This window comes from Rousettus aegyptiacus, unplaced genomic scaffold (genome assembly GCF_014176215.1).
Source record: "Rousettus aegyptiacus isolate mRouAeg1 unplaced genomic scaffold, mRouAeg1.p scaffold_m13_p_4, whole genome shotgun sequence".
Classification (NCBI taxonomy): domain Eukaryota; kingdom Metazoa; phylum Chordata; class Mammalia; order Chiroptera; family Pteropodidae; genus Rousettus; species Rousettus aegyptiacus.
The window spans coordinates 98313513-98321499 of NW_023416307.1; the positions used below are offsets into that span (position 1 = coordinate 98313513).

General features: G+C 33.0%; 1 pseudogene; it reads left to right on the forward strand.

The window, feature by feature from the left end:
• The first annotated feature begins 5030 nt into the window (after positions 1-5030).
• Positions 5031-5149, forward strand: LOC118602006 (annotated as a pseudogene).
• Positions 5150-7987: the final 2838 nt, after the last annotated feature.

Below are 7987 nucleotides of genomic sequence, written 5' to 3' on the forward strand. Positions count from 1 at the left end.
AATTATATAATTCTTACAACCATCCTATAGGATAGGTGCTATTGTTATCCTCATAACACAAATGTGGAAAAAGAGACCCAAAAAAGCAAAGCAATTTGCCTGGTGGGGTTCAGCTTCAAATCCAGACAGCCAAGCTTTATTCATGGTACTCTTGACAGTTGCATGAGATGAATCTGCCAAGAGCTATGATTCTCAACATTCATAAAATTATTCCGAGAGGAATGGCAAAGAATTATAAACTTCATCAAAACAGCAAAATGATTTGCCCGAGAACACACAACAGCAAGACCAGACTTAAACCAGGACTTTGTTGATATTAATAACAACAACTATTTATGGGAAGTCTGCCAGGTGCTGAACTAGGTGCTTGGTATCTCAGAACAGCCCAGCCAAGTATTATTTTCTTCTTTTCGCAGAAAAGAAAACATGGAAATGACATGAGGCTAAGTGGCCAGTAAACTGGCAATTCAGGATTTGAACCCATGTCTTTCTATCTCCAAAGTCTGTGCTCTCCAAATACCCCAGATTGTTCTGTTGAGCCTCAATCTATTGTTCTTTCCACCATTCTATAATTTCTTTTACTCAAAATGAAAGAATTTGTTTCCTCAGATCTAATTTCACAACTGGAGTTTGCATAGGTGTTTTTAAGATGGAACAAAGATGTTTCAAGGAACAAAGCTCTTCTCTAAAATATCTTTTTCCTTTATCAAATTATATCTAGCATTATGTCCCACAAATCTTGGAATTTATTCAATGCTCATGAAGAGCCAAAACCTTAAATTAAGATTTCTCTAGTTTGAAGATGAATTATCTCACAGGAATACAAATTTGGTATGTATTTTGATTAAGATATAAGAAATTTGATAAATAACCCTCAATTTGGAAGAGGGGAAGAGAGAATTTTGAATATCTGATAACTTTTTGTGTTCTCACTATAAAGTAACAGCATATCACTGGTCCAAAGCTACCTTCAAAAGCATCTATCACAATCCTCATTTTATCTATTCGGGTTTGTTTTTTTCTGAATAAAAGATTTGAAGTAATATGTAACAAAAAGACAGATGAACTGGAACATTTAAAGATAAGATAAATAGAAACCATGTAGAGGAAGAAAAGAGATGATTCCATTAGGAAACTAAAGGAAGATCTTAATTGTACTTGGATATTAGTCCTATTTGTGGCTTATTGGCAGCAAAGGCAAAAATCAAAAATATTATTTGTATATAACTTAATTTATAACATGTAATAATGTGAACAGGTAATATATATAAGAAGAGCTGAGGTAGTGCCTAGCACAAAGCTGCTCAACAAGTGTTTACTTCTTTATGTCTCCCCTTAAAAAAATCTAATCTAATTCTAGATTAGAGAATAGCATCTCCTTCTGAAACAACATGGTTTTGAAATTATATTCTACTGAGAATTGTTCCTGGACACAGTTCTTTCTTATTAAATAAATAATGCCTATACTGTAAGATAAAATTCAAAAAATAAAATACAAAAATTTCAAAAAGTGAGGTTATCCATAACCTTAAATTTCTCAAGCAATTTGATTTAAACAGAGAAAAAGTTAAGAGAAGGGAAGGAAAGGAAATGAAGAAGGGGAATGGAACCATATAAAATTAGCATCTAATATCTGTGCATGTTTATAAAAACCTAAGTAAATTTCTTCAAGATCTCCAGATACAGCTGACAATATTTTTCTTTTAATCACTCAAAGCAACTCACCCACAAGGACCCACTGATCCGAGGAAAGCCACACCCACTACGTAAATATTGATGAGTACTAGTGCTGTGCAGGTGATGACTATTCTTAAGGGCTATATGCTTTTGGAAAGTTGATTATTTAATCAATTTTATACATTTTAAGTGTTGGTTCATTTATTTAAGTTTTAAAGTTTCAGTAAATAGAAGAGTGAGAACTTAGAGATCCCATAGACGAAATCCTACTGAAATAGAAACAAGGTGGAATAATTCAAGGCTTCCCATTCGGCACACCACTGCCTAAGTATAAGTATGCCAACAAGAGACAAGTGGTGTGAGATAGTGTCCCTCGGCCTCTGCACTATGGGAGAAAACAGCCTTCCCTATTTACCCCAGTGTATAAGAACAGTATCACTAAGTATGAAAAAAGAGACTATGAAACAAAAGCGAAGTTGGGCAGGAACATTAAAGATTGGAATGATTTAAAACAGAAGACGGGGAAAAGGCACTGAATAAAACAGTTACAAATTGTGGAGAGGAAGCCAATTTAAAAGAATATAATAATTAGAAATATAGTTGCAGTTGTGAGCATTTGTGCTGTTGCAGATTCGAGGTTCCGAGATAAGGGGTACAAGACTTGGGTAGTTGAAAGAAAATACGGGGAGCCCTAAGCAAGGCCGACATAGTTCTTTTTTCCAGCAAGAGCACAGCCAACAACGCAGGGCAGTGGCGTCTTTTACATACAAGTTAAACAATAGTGGCACACGGGCAGATAATGGAAACCTGCGCATGCGTGCGGGGCACATGGTTACTTAAGGGGAGAAGTGCTGAGTCACTTCTCCTGGGATGTTAGCTACCGGTGTGGGAAGGAGCATGACTGCGGCCATCTTTCTTTCTCCGCAAGGCATTTCCAAGTCAGATAGTGAAGTTAAGAGTTAAACAGGCAAGTAAGTACATGAAACAGTCAACCGAGGGTAAGATGTCTGAAACAACTACTTTACTATAAAATCTGCTTCTTGGATACATGCACAGGAAAATAAATACTTTTGTTATTTTTCTTAAAGCTATATAACTCAAAATTGCATTCCCTACAGTGTACTCTAAGATGAAATCACCAACTGGACACAGTTATTCAGCCTTTCATTACACAGCCAAATTTTAGATTGCGTTATTTATTGGTAACTATAAAAATCCGCTTGAATACAAATGTACATGCTATTCCATGAACTGATAATTAGTATTTTTTACTTCAGTGAGTATAAAATTCAAATTTCAGTTCTTGGAGAACTAAGAAAAATAAGTTTGGCTAAGTTACAAAATTGTATTTAAACTTAATTTAGATAATCATATAAAGATGGTTTCATATTAATATTTAATTCAACTTCAAGTGATAAAATCTCTGAGAATGCTCAGAATAGTTTGAAATCAAAGTTCCATCTTCATTTTCAAAACTTTTTATTCAATATCAAATGTAGGTAAAATCTTACAATTAAGCTTCCTAGAAATTATTTTTACTTTTAAGGCACAGCCAATCAAGATGTAAAGTCTTCATAGTCTTTGGATACTTTGTATTTCTTTCATTGTTTATTTTAAAAATAACATAAAAACTAAAAGAATAAGATCAGCTAGCTCACAGATCACAATTTTAATTGCTTAGTTTTCCCTATTCCTCAACCTTAAAGTATGTTATTTCAATCAGTATCCAAATAATTGGTTAATACTGGAGTTATAAGCACCATTGCTATTATTATTATTATTATTATTATTATTATTATTATTAAAGGAATTCTATGGTTTAGGAATATTTGTCAAAGTTACATTTCTGTTATCTCTATGGAAAATATAATTAATTAAATAATCCCACAAATCACAAAAAATAATCACTGTTAATACCCTAATATCTTCTCATATACATTTTTCTTAAAAGTATCATTTTTATATAATTAACATCCTATGATTTTGTATCATGCTACCTAACAATATTATCTTACAAGAGTTTCCTATCTACTTGATTATATTTCAACCACATTATTTGTAATAGTTACATATTATTCCGTCTCACAACCACATAATAATTTATTTCAGCAGGCCACTGTTGTTAAATATTTAAGTCATTTATAATATTTCATTACTAGAAACAATACAAACTTCCCTAGTCAAAAGATTAAAACATGCGCTAATGTATAACAAAAAAATCAAAATTTAAAAACTGCCTTAATATGTAGCCAGGTGTAAAACAGGATAGGGAAATTCCTAACTGTCAGAAATAAGAGAAAACTAAAAGTCTTAAGGAAAAATAGGAGATAAAACTCATCAGTGGTAAAAGAATCAGATATAAGCCATAGGGGGCTAGGGGCAGGAATTTAACAGAAGTGAGGAGATGGAAGAGGAGAAGTCACACCCATGAAAGTCAAAACTAAACTTTGTTTAAAAGCAGAAGCCATGACGGCTGTACATTTTATTTTACAAGCTCAGTTTGTCAGCCTCGGAAAGCTACAAGGAAGTTAGTCATGTACTTAGGGACGAGGTTCAAAAAGAATAACCTGTAGGAAAAGAACACCAAACCTGTGCCACTCGTGATATGAGGATCATATTCCCAGGATATGGAAATCTCACCGTAGAAACTAACAGAATAGTTTGTCCGAACCAAAAAAGCTCAGAAATCCTTAGAAGAGGCAAAATCACTCCTCGGAATGACTCCACAGGGAAAAGTCTACAACCCAGGACACTGGGATTTATGTAGTAAACAACTCCTACTGAAGGATTTCTCAGAGCAAAAGATTACAAGCCCTACACAGAAATAAGCCACATTGGAGCAGAGTTAAAAGATGCAACTAATGGGATCATTTGAACCCCAAGAATTGAAGATAATAGAGCAGTCCAAAAGAATCTTGCAAATAAACATGAAAGTAAGCTTCAAATAATCTAAAAAATAGAGAAAAGAATAGAAACTGCATCAAGAACAGATTAGGTATAAATGTATTTTTTAAAGAGAAATTCTAGATATAAAAATATATAATCAATGTGATTTTTAAAATAATGTTAAAGTTTCAGTTCAAAAGTCATTAAGTAGAGTTCATTAAGATGGGTGTCTATGCAAGTTCATGAGTGGGGTCACAGTTGCAATGAGAAATGGACTACATATGGATAGGACTGATGCAATAAATAAATATATTAAGGATAATAGGAGTCACTTTCCTCACATTAGAGAAAGGACTGGCAAATATGAAAAGAGAAAAAATAAAATAGATTGGAATTGAAGGTATCCTTGGCACTTATGGGTGTCGATATAAACAGTTTGAAAAATAAATATAGAAATATATACATGTGTCTATGGCCATGCTACCCTGAACAAACCCAATCCTGTCTGATCTCAGAAGCTAAGCAAGGTCGGGCCTGGTTAGTGCTTGGATGGGAGACCACCGAGGAAGACCAGGTGCTGTAGGTGTAAAAAAATAAATAAGTAAGTAAGTAAATAAATAAATAAATAAATAAATAAATAAATAAGGGATTGTAAACTGACAAGGTCCTTATAATCTGTGAGGACAACCAAAGGTTGCCTTGCCTAAAACATAAAAATAAATAAAAGAAATATATACATGTATGCACACATACAGATATTTATGTACATGTATTGTACATGCAAGAGAGAGAGAGAGGGAAAGGAAAAGAGGGAGAGAGAGAAAGGAAGAGAGGGAGGGAGAGAGAGAGGGAATATGTGAGTGAGAACTGAGATTTATAGCACTAAGATCTTAGTTTCTAAATAACCACTCTGCACTAAAATAAGAACCAGGCTTCGATTAAATGGCTGCTTTCAAGGCTAGGGCAGGGAAAGTATAAGGTGAAATTGGAACATCTTTGTGATAGAAAGTAAGAAAATGATAAAAAAAAAAAATGGGGTAATAGCAAAAACATAGACACCAGTGTAAAAGTACTCCTAGACAAAATTTGGACAATTCGAGTGTAAATAAAAATACATATTGCAATGGATTATAATCCAATGAATAAAATAGAAATTCATGATATAAATAATAATCGAATATGTAAGTGTGAAGAAAAGGAAGTTTTTCCTTACAGTAGACCGTTAATGAATAAATGGAGATAGAATAAAGAAATCAGAAAATCACAATTTGATAACCATCAGAGTAATAATTAATTCAGCTAACGAATGTCAACAGATGCTAAAACTTCTTGGTGAAAGTTTGATGAGAAATAGGATATTTTTATAGTTTCAAAGTACTTCTTCCCCAAATCCTTATTAATTGCAAAGGGATAAAGAGTACCTTTACAGTTGAGAATCCTGACAGCTACCACTTTAGTCATTGTTATAGTCATAGCAATAGAACAAATCAAAATCATGTGCCAATTGATTGGATGCAATGAAAAGAATATGGTAGCATTTCTGTGATATTCCTATCAAAATTCATAACCTAAATCAGAGATACAAACACTGAGGGATATTACAAAATTACTGGGCTGTAATCTTCAAAAGTTTCAACATGAAAGTCAAGGAAGACTGAGAAACTGTTCCAGAAGAAACTGTTCCAGAAGAAAGAAAGAAACAAGACAACTACACCTTATGTGTTATTCTATGCTAGATCCTTTTACTGTAAAGGGCATTATTGAGACAACTGACCAACTTTAATGAGGTCTGATTAGATGGTAGTAATGTATCAATGTTAATTTCCTAGTTTTGATGTTTGCTTTATGCTGGAGAATTTTCTTGTTTGTGAGAATTACACACTAAATCATTGGAAATAATAGGGAATCACATTGGCCACTTACTCTTAAGTATGTCAGGAAAAATAAAGTTCTTTATCATAGTCTTAGGTTTGAAATTTTTTCATATTAAAAATAAAAACATCAAACAGTAGAGCAGGCACAGCTAATAATAAATTAATTGTTTAAAACCTAGAACAGAAATTATTCTAAAAAAAAAGAGACACACATATAAGGACAACTAATTTTGATAAAAGCAAAAACATACAATGGAGAAAGGAAAGCTTCTTCAATAAATGGTGTTGGGTAAATTGGCAAGTCACATGCAAAGGAATGAAACTAGACTGCTTTTTGACACAATACATAAAAATTAACTCAAAATGGGTTAAAGATTTAATATAAGCTCTGAAACAATAAAATACGTAGAAGAAAATATAGGTACTAAACTTATAGGCCTTAGTCTTAGAGAGGTTTTTATGAACCTGACAAGATAATAAAAGCAAAAATAAATGAATGGAACTGTATCAAACTAAAGTGCTTCTGCATGGCAAAAGAAACCTATATAATTTTATTAACCAATGTCACACCAATAAATTTAATTTTTAAAAAGTGGCACCAACAAGACAAGAAAAAATAAATCGAAAACCATATGCTATATGACTATAAGTGCAAAAGAAGAAACCAACAAAATGAAAAGGCAACCAACTGAGTAAGAGAAAATGTTATCAAACAATGCCTCAAATATATAAAGAACGCATATAACTCAACAACAAAAAAATCAAAAATGTAATTAAAAAATGACCAGAGGACCCAAGAAGACATACAAATGGCCAACAGATATATGAAAAGAAGCTCAACTTCACCAGCTATAAGGAAAATGCAAATCAAAACCACAATGAGATACACCTCATACCTGTTAGAATGGCTATTATCAACAAGACAAGAAATAACAAGTGTTGGCAAGGATGTGGAGAAAAAGGAACCCACATACACTGCTGCTGGGAGTATAAACTGGTACAGCCTCTGTGGAAAACAGTACAGAGGTTTCTAAAAAATTAAGAATAGATCTACCATATGACCCAGCAATTCTCCTTCTGGGTATCTACCTGAAAATTTTGAAAACATTTATTTGTAAAGATAATATGCACTATTCACGGTGGTCAAGACATGGAAACAATCTGTGTTCTTCAATGGCTAATAAAGAAGATATGGTACATACATACACTGGAATACTACTCGGTCATAAGAAATTATGAAATACTGCCATTTACAATATGCATGATGGATGGATCTTGAGAGTACCATGTTAAGAAAAATAAATCAAATGAAAAGGACAAGAACCATGTGATTTACTCATATGTGAGATATAAAACAGAAAGCAAAAAACAAACAAACAAAATGAACTAATAGACACATCAAAAAGTATGGTGGTTGCCAGAGGGGAAGGCACTAGAGGGACGATGAAGAGGGTTAAGGGGACCAAATACATGGTGACAAAAGGAAACTAAACTTAAGAGGGTGAGCATGCAATGCAGTATAAAGATGACATATTATAGAATTGTATACT